The sequence below is a fragment of the Chanodichthys erythropterus genome, chromosome 3 (genome assembly GCF_024489055.1).
Source record: "Chanodichthys erythropterus isolate Z2021 chromosome 3, ASM2448905v1, whole genome shotgun sequence".
Lineage (NCBI taxonomy): Eukaryota > Metazoa > Chordata > Actinopteri > Cypriniformes > Xenocyprididae > Chanodichthys > Chanodichthys erythropterus.
In genome coordinates this window covers 6110269-6121951 of record NC_090223.1, presented here as the reverse complement: position 1 = coordinate 6121951, position 11683 = coordinate 6110269, and the positions used below count along the sequence as shown (strand labels likewise).

Here is an 11683-nt window from a genome sequence, read left to right as displayed (position 1 = left end):
AGTGTTTGCATAAGGCGATCTGATTGGATGACGCCTGCGTTGGCGCTTGAAAAGTTGAGAAATCTTCAACTTCTGCCGCTTGCAATGCGAGTGAAGCAATGCGACGGAACCCACAATTCAGTTCGGCAACGCATGACGTCACCCATTCAAAGTAAATGAGAAGCGTTAATGCTGATGCCCCATGTGAAAGCAGCGTAACGAGGCGCTGAGCGTCTTTTTCACACTCAAGCTCGAGCTCGGCCATTTTTACTGGTCACCTCGAGTTGAAGAATGTTCAACTTTGAGTAAAACGCTGCGCTCATCACTGTCACTTTTTATTCAGCCGTCCAATCAGAGTGGAGGAGGGGCGGGACAAATACAACACTGACAAAAACTACACAAGTTTTAGGGCTGGACAATATGACGATATAACATTGATATAAGTGATTACTCGGATTTAAACCTACCTATATTGTAGTTATATAAAATATTCACAGGCATATTTGCTTTATGTATTTCCCCGGCATCGAAATCAGGCACATATAAATGTCAGGAAACACGACTCCTGGCTGCATGTCAATATCTATGTATTAAGTTTATTTGACATGTTTTAAACACTTTAGAGCCCAAACTTTAGAGTAATCATTTGTTTTACTCGGTTTTCGCAGTTTCCCCTATTAAATCCAGTCACGCAGCAGCTTCTTTTGCCACTCAGTCCAGCTGAGGGAGCGCGTTCCGGCGGGAAAGTGACATCGATGCATACCATCTATAGGTAGACGTGAGTCACCTGAGAGTCAGCTGATGCGATCTTGACTGATGTGACCTGCCAGAACTGATGCGGGATAATTTTCATTTTTTAGTGAACTATCCCTTTAACATGGTTGATAGCCATCCTACACTTCCGTAACTAAAATAGTGAATTATTTATAGCAGTTGTGGTGTTTTCAGAGCTGTGATCTCGCTGTTGAGGTTTAGAAACATGTTGAGTGTGAGACCTCAGTTGGTTTAACAACACAGAGCAGTGATCATCTCTGAACCAGTTTAGACTGCTTTACATCCAGGAATTAGCGGCTTTGTACCACTCACCTATAGCCGGCATGAGCTTCTCCAGCTTCGATCTTCCTCCACCTGCCTCCAGAAACTGACAGTCAATCAACTTCCAGAACTCCGACTAAGAAAACGGGGTAGGAGAGGTGGGGTGCGCACCAGGTTGAGGAGGCGTCCTTTTAGACCCCCTCTCCCTTCCATTCTGCTGGCTAATGTTCGCTCTCTCAGGAACAAAATGGATCTGCTGCATGCCAAATGCCGCCTGGAGCGGACCTTTAGAGATGCATATATCATCGCCCTGACAGAAACCTGGCTGGATGGGACCACCCCGGATTCAGAGTCTCGATCACTTTACCCTACTACGAGCTGACAGGACACATAAGTCTGGAAAGACTAAAGATGGTGGTGTCTAAATCTTCGTTAATAAGCGATGGTGTGTTAACATCAAAAAACACCTTTCAATCTGCACACCTGATGTAGAGCTATTGACCCTGTCTTTGCGGCCGTATTACTGTATCTCCCGAGGGAATTCCCATGCGTGGTGATCAGCTGTGTTTACATTCCCCCCAGTGCTAACACCAGGATAGCAGCGGATTTATTAGCCGAGGATGCTAGCTCTATGATGGCTAAATATCCTGATGCACCGCTGTTTTTTTGGGGGGATTTTAACAACTGTAAACTGGGCAGCGTCATGCCATCGCTGCACCAGTATGTGAATATTCATACGAGGAGGCACAACACCTTGTATTTATGTTATGGAAACATTCCTGATGCGTTCACCGCTCAGGCACAGCCTCCACTCGGCTACTCCGACCACAATGTTGTCGTTTTGTTGCCGCACTACAGATCAAAACTGAAATGCGCTAAGCCAACTATATACAGCGCCTCCATCTGGTCAGAGGATACCATGGCCATTGCTGCTTTAATCAATTTGTAACCTGAACAGATCCTGCATGCGTTGTCTTTTTGTATATTGTTATTATTGTCCTTATTTTTGTGTATTGACAGAGTCTGTGAAAGCAAATTTCCCTTGGGGGACAATAAAGGGTCTATCTATCTATCTATCTATCTAGACTGAATCATTCTGATGTCACTTCCTCTGTAGTGCTGCACTACATTCAACTATCTTTTCAGTTAACAGTAGCATTAGTTCAGCCTGTTTAATACACTGAATTTGAACCCAGTTTTAATTAAAGTAACCAAAAAGTTTACAGTTTATAACATTCATCTGAATTCATTTTTCAAAGAAATGTATCAACAAAAACAAACTTCTGGAAGTATATTTTCAAGAGTCTGTTTGAGTGTCAGTGTTACAGTTAAAGTTTTACTATATTCTCATCTTCAGACGCATGTACTCCAACTCTGTAAATAATAAATATACTGGCTGGATCCAACATCAGCTCAATCTGATTGGCTGCTCAGCATATGCAGCTTCCATTGGTCCTTTGTGTCTGAATGGGCGGGGCTTGGGTAAAATTAGATGAGCATCAGACTTTGCCTGTATAGAGTTTACTGTAGTGTTGTATTGTATTAACACACAGTTTATCTACACTATCTCTGTATCTTTATACTCAATCTAAGTTGGTGAAATTATTTTAAGTCAATATCTATAAATATTTTAAAAATAATTGCACTCACAAGCCTAAACCAATAACTTTGCTCTTGTAACCCGGCACTGAGAGAAGGTGAAGTGTGTTAAAGTCAGTGTATCGAATAATGTGAATCATTATGAACATGAATTAATCATTTCATTATTAGTTTATCTTTGCAGCTTTGCTTGACAGTTTAACATCCTCACATTATGAGCTCATGAAGGAAAATCACCATATTTCTAACAAACATCTCAGAAAAGGAGACATATTAAACACAACTGCAAAGGTTTTATTAAGAATATAAGTAGCAATCATTCAGAATGTGGCGAGAAAGCGGTACAGGTTAACGCACACACAAGCTCAAGTTTGACTACTTGTAGAAAATTCGACTACGCCACCTGGGAGGGTTTCACCCAGGAAATATAAATAAACCCCAAAGTTTGTTATTAGGTCACACAGGTTCGATTCTCTTAAAAAATAATGTAGGCAGGAAACGTGGGCATCATATAAAAATACAAAAATTTATTCACAACTTGAATTCAAGATAGAAAAATCACTTAAAATAGACTCAATGATATAGTACCATTCATAACAGCTCTCAGTGACACTGCAAAATAAATTTACACAAAATGAAATTTCAAAAAGACAAAAACAGCACACAAATAATCACAAACTTAAATTATACCAAATTACAAAAAACAACCTTAACAAAAAGGGAATGTCCTCACTGGTAAAAAGGTCCAGTGACAGACAATTACACAAATAACAAAAACAACCAGAAAGAAGAAACATTAAACAAAACCAATTTACACAACTTCCAAATAAACTAAACAATATAATATAATTACAGGGCTGGGGTTACCCACCGGAGTGATCACCAGCGCTAGTTATCCAAAAGCACACTTCCACACACACCCCACCGTGAACTCAGATCACACACTCGTACACTTCAAAAGTGTCACACGGCAAACGTTGAAGCAGCACCACCACCACAAAAAGATCTTTCACCCGTGGGACCCCAGCTCCGTATACAAATAGAAACCAGACGGCAGCAGCAGAAGTCCCTTTAAATAGTTGTAATCCGATATCGTTCGCTCGGCGCGCTGCGGAGACAGAACCGAGCTGCAATAATAATCGCCCAGGACGAAAGGGAGAATCCTATAGCATGCGTGAATGATACAAACACAAAACAGGGTTACTATTAATTGCACAATCACACACCGAAATTCCCCCCCGTAAACCCAACAAAACTTACCAAATGCGGATAGACGAGTTTTACAATCAGTTCACTGCTCAGGATACACAGCCTTCAAATAACCCGCTGGTAAAACTGAAGTACAGGGACTGCACATTAATCAAACCACCCGCCCCTCAGTGAAACGAGACCTAGCTTACAATAAAACTTCCTCATACCTGAAAGGAGGGCAGTAATCGCATCCAAAACAGCATCCGGAGAAACACACAAACCGATGAAAAGACAGGCTGGTGTACAATAAGCAAGCTATTAGTGCAACAAGCAATAATAAACAGTTAGCAAAATGCTACGTGCTAACAGCACATACCTGAAACCGCTGAAACAAAACAGAAAAAGGGGGGGGGGGGATCCGGACGTGACGCATCCAGGCTGCAACCAACCAGCCCTGAAATAGTGCCCACTCGCTGCTGATTGGTGCTCATGAGCGTCAATCACCAGCCTTACCTCATTCATACTGTCACAAAAATAAAAAACAAAATGCTAAAAACAAACAAGAATGAACAGATCATGAGGCAGAACAGAACAGAGAGATGATTATACAGTCTGTCCATTACTGTATTTAATATTATATTTAAAGCAGTTTATATATGAAGCACAAGAAAATGAACACTGTATGCAAATATCCATATAAATGAAAATAAATCTTGGCTGTTAAAACAATTATAATAATCAGATATTGATGGTGTCACTATTTCTTCAGTTTTTCTCTGTTTTCTGAGAAGAAGAAAATCAAACAATGAACAATCCTCTGTGAGTTTTTGCTGTTTTAAATCTTGTTTCAGATGATCTCCAAACTCAGCAGTATTTTATTGTAATATTGTAGGCATCTCTATTTCCTCTGGGTGCTGCGAGTCCTTCCTCCCTGCAAAATAAAAGCATTGACTGACCTCTCGTATGTGTTTTTACCATGATTGATCCAGATCAGATGAGTGTGAATCATCAGATTGTGTGAAGCTCAAACTCACCAGCTCTTCTTGCACAGATGATCTGAAGAAGAATCACAGTAGGAGCAGCAAACACTGCCATCTCAACAATACTCACAATCACTGCAGGAAACATGTGTGGAAGAAGAAGAAGAAGAGAAACTGGACATGACTGAAGTCAAGGGGATTCAACTATGAACAGTTATTGATGAAGCATTTACAGACTGACTGATAGTTTAATGGTGTAAAGCTGTCAGTAGAAATGAACGTGTCGTACCTCTGAATAATGATCCAGCAGTCACACTGACTTCAGTTTCTGATGCTGTGTCAGCTGGACCTGTGGATCACGTCTGTTAGTTCACTTCAACACATCATGACACATAGAAACATCATCATCATCATCATCATCATATATGAAGGAGTATATTTACTCTAGTATATGTACTCTTTACATTAGCTTTCAAGCTGACTTCCTGTTTGTGTGGAGAAAGTGAATGATTGAGGTCTTCAAAATACACTCTTTCTCAGTAATTGAACCACTGAAATAAGAAAGTCATGAATAAACACCTTGTTGTTCAGTAAATCCAGGTGTTTGTGCAGCTGCTGTCCTCTCAGAGTTTGGAGTATTTAATGACTTCTGATTCTCTGTACAAATGAAAGGATGGATGAATTAAAGCCAGTGTGAACCAGTGAAGTGAGAGACTGATGATGTGTGACAGTGATCATGTGATCATGAACCTTGTGTAGGAGCTGCTGCTGTAGTTTGGCTTGATTTCTTCTCAGAGTTTGAGCTGCTGACTGGAATCAGAAGATGAATGTTCAGATGTTCATCTGGAGGACATTAACATCATATTTTACAGTAGTAATAGTTGTTTCTCACCTGAATACTTGACAGTGTATCTGACTGAGGTCTGGAGTTGATTTCTGAGAGTAAGCTGACATCTCCACTCTCTGTTGTCATCTTCATTCAGGAGTGTTGTAGTCAGAGTGATGATACAGTGATCTGATGAGAATAATATCTGATATCTGGAGTCTGTCTTCAGATCAACACCAGTCTGATTCACCCACAACAGATGAAGTCCTTTAGAACTGACCAAATAATCACAGAGGGATCCAGCATAAGAATCCAACTGACAGGAGAGAGTCACAGAGCGACCTGGACTGATCTCAGTCTGTGAGGATGATGATGATGATGATGATGATGATGGAGACACTGAAACTGAACACAAGACACAAATCACAGACTCTTCAATCATCATGTGAGTTTAAAGGGAGAATCTGCTCTTTTTAAATTGATCACATAATCATAAACTCACCATGAAGAACATGCAGATAAACACGTGCATCAGTTCCTTGTTGTTGTTGTCCTTCTGGACCTGTCCATTGTTGGCAGATATAAAATCCAGAATCTTCTTCTGTGATGTTCTTGATGTTCAGAGAGCAGTCAGACCCCAGACTCAGTCTCTCATGTCTCTCTGTGTCTTTATTCTTTATCCCTTCAGTAATCAGTTTAACTCTCTCTGAATGTCTGAATCTGTTATAGTAGGTCCATGTAGTTGATTAACAGTCAGAAAGAGCATTATTACAGGGCAGACGGACATTTTCACCAGAACTGATGAACACATGATCATCATTCAATCCAGTGGTATCTGAAACACAGTATATTTGACTGATCATTATATTATATTAGGAGCAGTTGTGGCCTAATGGTTAGTGAGTTGGACCTGAAGGTTGCAGGTTTGTGTCTCAGTACTGAAGGTCGGGGAATAAATAAACAGCGCTCTCTTCCACTCTCATTAACTGAGGAACTTGAGGAAGTTTGGGACACCAGGGGCAGTTCTAGGATGAGTGGATATCCGGGGCTTAGCCCAGAGAAATCCATGTGTTTCAGAATACACAGGAAAAACTTTAAACAAACTCTTTTAAATTGGTTTATTTTTAAACAGGGTCAATCTTTCTTGCTTATTAAAATAGAGAGTCACAATGTCACACCGAGTTGAAGTGAAAACATTAATCCACAATCATCATTAACACTGAAGACGTTTAAACTCTACAATAGCGACACCAGCTTTTACTGTAGGAAGCTGCCTGTGATCATACTCATCAACAAAAATGAAATAATTCATTCCACAGTAAGAATATCAGACACCCCAAGATGATTTACAAACAAGAGTAAAAGCACAGGTGAAGTTCAACATGTGCACTACTATAGCTATTGAGAGCAGTTAAATCTTCTTCATATTCTGCTGATGTTGTGTCACCTCTCTCTCTCTGTCTCTCACATTTCTTTTCTTTTTCAATCAAGCCTGACTGGCCACAGTCTAGTCATTCCTGTAGTCATTCAATTCATTCCTCTTCTCATTTCCATTTCTTTTTAATGTCCTCCCTTTCTCTTCTCCATACATCTTATCCACTCATTTCTCCTTTTTCCTCTTTTACACTATTCTCCTCTTTTAGTGTGCTCACCTCTCGACTTTGAGTATTTCTCTTTTTGATTTGCTTTGAATTTTCTTTTTGTGGTAATGCTTTACAGTAATATTGTTTTTGTTAACATTAGTTAGTGTAATAGTTATCGTTTTACAACATTAATTACTATTAGTCCATATGGTCTAAAAATAGAAAATGAACAATTGTATGTTGATAAAAAAATATATACAATAGTAATGAATGCTATGAAAATAAAGGTCTTCGTTTATTGTTAATGAAGTAACTAATAAGAAATAAAACTTTAGTGTTTTTTATCTGCCTTTCTCCTCCCTCCATCATGTTTCTGTCTGAACATGGTGCTTTACTGCTTTGACGGTGGTAGTAGAAGATCTGTCTATCACCTTGTCATGGTCAACATCAGTTAGGTTCTTCTTCTCAATTGTAACGATTTACTACAGTTATTAATCAATTTATGGATGAAATATGAATATCATAATTCATAAAGCCTTATGAATAAATTATGATTCATATATCGACCCAACAGGGAATTAAACATATATTGTGAATTAATTACAACGAATTATAATCAATTACATATATGATTAGTTCTGGTTTACTAGTTATTTAGAGAAACTGTTAGTTTGTCCAGCAAACTGCAGCTCCTCAGAATGTTATAAAAAGGAAGGTTTTTCTTTCCTCTGGCCACGAGGAAAGACTTCCTATTCTAGCATCCAAACATAGAGCAAGGATATAGGATCGAAACGTTAAAGTGACTTGGTCTTCAGTTGAAAGAACAAACAGAACAATCGAGCATGAATTAAGTGTTTAATATATGCAGCTACGACTACAGAGATTGTACGTCTAAAATATATACAGAAGTATACACATATATATACACAAGAGTGAAAATGAAGAAAAGATAGGAAAAGAAAGATGATCAAAGAATGGCAAATTACACAGTTAAACCTTTTTGAGAGAGCCAGCACAGAAATCAGTTAATCAGATAAATCATAATACTTGCTTATTGGTTCAAGTCCGTGTGTAGCAGTTTCAATGCGCCTGGCTGGGTTGGTCCTTTCCGAGAGGGTTTCTCCGGCGGGGTTTTCAAAAGAGGTTTAAACTTAAGTAACTTAACCGAAGAGAGAGAGAGAGAGTCCAAAGAAGTGGTCCCGAAGATGAGCGCGATGGCAGCGCGTGGTCACCTGAGGCGTCCGGGGAGACGTGCACGAGGTGCTCGTGAGACAATCGGGAGACAAAGGAGAAGGTGTGTGTCGTTGTTTTTATGGAAACCCAAGCTAACACACCTCCTGAATTGTAGCGGCCAATAGATGCGCAGCACTATTTGGCGGGCAAAGTTCCTTGGTTTGGTCTCCTAGATGAATTTGCATACTTAATGACTATCAGATCTGATTTCGAGATCGAGTGCGTTCTTCACAGTATCATTAAACACATAGAAAAATGCATATGTCAGCTATGTGACATACCTCAGTGAATAGCTCGAGTCCGGAGCTTTAAGGAGGGATCAAACTCGACAGATCAGAAAGGCATAGAAAAGAAGTTATGGTTTACAGACAGAATTCCACTATTAAAATGCACACTAGCACAAATACACTCATTTAAACACTAGGAAACATGCATAGGCCCTAAAATACATGATGGATATATTTCAGCATAGTTGTAGTTTACATATACAGTTAAAAATGTATGTTTGTGTGTTTCTGTATGTGTCTGTGTGTGTGTTTTTGTGTGTGCCAGTGTGTGTGGGTGCTGGAATGTGGATCTGGCCCGTAGTCCACATGAGGGGCCCCTTTGATGTCCTAAGAGCAAGGAAATTGGGCCTCCTGTGTTTCCTCGGAGGGCAACAAAGGTGTCAAGTGGGCTCATCTTTAGCAGACTGTTCGGAGCCGATTTAGTGATTAACGAACACAGTTCATCAGGTTAAAAGCGTTCTGAAAACTCCAAAGTTTATTGATTATCCTGATATATGTGCATATGCTACACAATGGACATCATCACTGCAGGTGGTTAAGCCGGTCTTGATTCATTGTGTTTCTTAACCATGTATGCAGTCGATACAAGGCACTGAAGGAACTAACTGGGATTGTCAGTGCTACTTGAAATACTGAATTCAGTGTGGGAACATGTCAGTATTTAGTATCTTGAACACATTGACTGTGTCAGGAATTACTTCTTTCTCCTTCCTTCTGTTCAAGAAGTTTTTGTCACCAGGAGCTCCTCTGACTGCAACTCTATTTAGTAACGTGTGGCAAGAATCGTGAGAGATTCTTCATCCAGAAAGTGTCTGATGCTGGATGGCAGGCTTGAATGCCCTTCATAAGATCTGCTCCTACTCCTGAGAAACGGTCGTCAATCTCTTGCATCATTCGGCCAAGCCAAGGGTAGTACAATGTACACAAGAAGTCATGTGATGAACTGATTTCTGAGGTTGTCCAACATGCTGTGGGATGGAGCATTGTGCTGCTGTAGAAATGGGTCAAACTGTGTGAGAAGATTCAGGCACTCAAGGAAGTTTCCCTGATTTTGACTCTGTTCATCATGTCCACAGAACACAATCCCCTGCTTCCCCAGAAATGACGTCAGAGCAACAACACGATGGAGGTATTCACGTCTCTCAGTTATTTCTCCTGCGCTGGCTTTATGAAGCTGTTCTGTAATATCTCCATGTGTCTCTTCCAGCATGTCATGGAAGCCTTATGAAGGCTACTCTGTTCCTGCTCTTTTTCCAGTTGGAAAAACCTGCACTTGCTAATGTGTCTTTGCTGTTTCAAAAATGATGCTTCCCAAAGAGACGACAGGAAAAGCAGAATGCAGGATTTCTGGATACGGAAGAATACTCACTGAAATTCATCTAGCCAGTTCTTACTAAAAGATCTCTGCTGTGTTAGAAACTGGGTAAAGGGATACTGTTTAAGCTTCTTCTGTTTTGGGCCTGTCTGCAGCGTTCCTAGATCATCCCTTTCACTTTCCACCCCTCTCTGTGTTCCTGTTGCTAAAGCCTCTTCTGTCTCACCAGATTCGTTCAAAAACGCAAATTAATTCAGTAAACACCGCTGTGTTGCTGCAGATACGCACAGCATGGCTTTGTCTGGAACCATTTTTAGCAAAATATTTATATTTTATCATCTTGTTTATTGAATTGTTGCCCTGACATGATGATGACATCTACTAGATCTCTTAGTTCCTCTGATCAGCTGCTTTAATTGTTTCTAGATTAAACTCAGGAGTGACGTATCTTCTCTGTAGCTTCATCTAGACTGTGAGATCTTTTACCCTCACATGTTAGAGCGGATCCAACTATATCTAGTGTTAAAACTCGGTTAAAAACTCATTTATTATCTCAAACCTTTAATTCTACTGGGTATTGAGGACTGTTTTACACTGAATTTCTGTTTACATAAGCCATATCAGCATAAAAAGCAGATGATTCAAATACAGTATTTTCCCTCATGAACACAATCATCACACTCTCCAGAATAAAGTGTTTGTCTTGATCATGTAGCTGTTGAAATCTCTGAATATGAAGATAATTGTTGATCATCAGATGTTTGAGTGACTCTATGTCCAGTATCAGGAATAATACAGTATGATCTGTATGTATCAATACACAACTCTGAGATCACAACGTGAATGTGTGCAAGAATAAACTGAGCATGTTCAAATCAACTCTTTCCAGACTAATTCCACTAAATGTCTTTAGAGAAAATCCAGATTTCTTTACCTGTGAGAAGTGAAGAGAGAATGATCAGTCCCAGCAGACACAGATCACACTGATCAGCCATTTTCTGTTTCTGTCAGTCTTTCTCTTCATTATATAGTTACAGCTCTTTCTTCAGACAGGAAGGGCTGGTCGTGTCTAAAGAAAGAACTTCCTCTGATCTGAACTGAGTGTAGTTCTGGTATATAGTTGTCATTTAGTGACACGATGCCAATGCATAATAGAGAAGTTTTGATTTGTTCTTCACTGATGTTTAAATGTAATGTACAGTACACTTCTACAGTAATAGGAACAGTCCCTGAAGATCAACACATGGTTGATGTTCAAGAGCACAATCTAGTTAAAATCTAGAAATAAAATCGTTAAATTATTAGTGATAAAATTGGTTTGTTAATGAAAGACTATTCATTATCAATGACTCATCTGTAAAAAAAAAAATGATAAGGAAAGGAAGAGTGGAACAGATAGAGGGAGATCATATGAGGAGAGAGGAGGATGTAAAGCAGGAGGAGAGGAGAAGAGATGAGTATAGTGGAGGAGACTGGTGTAGTGGAAAGAGCAGGATATAGGGGCATTTTAGATTCAGCACCCCCCATCATTTTATGTTTGAATATAAACTCATTTTATAAATATCAGTTGTTTTAAAGCAGATAAATCAAGTGTAGCGTCAGTTCTGGCAGGTCACGTCAGTCAAGCTCTCATCAGCTGACTGTCAGGTGACTCA

At 39.7% G+C, this 11683-nt stretch overlaps 1 pseudogene; it reads right to left on the bottom strand.

Annotated features, from left to right (window-relative positions):
* Positions 1-4679: 4679 nt before the first annotated feature.
* Positions 4680-11023, bottom strand: LOC137008096 (uncharacterized; annotated as a pseudogene).
* Positions 11024-11683: the final 660 nt, after the last annotated feature.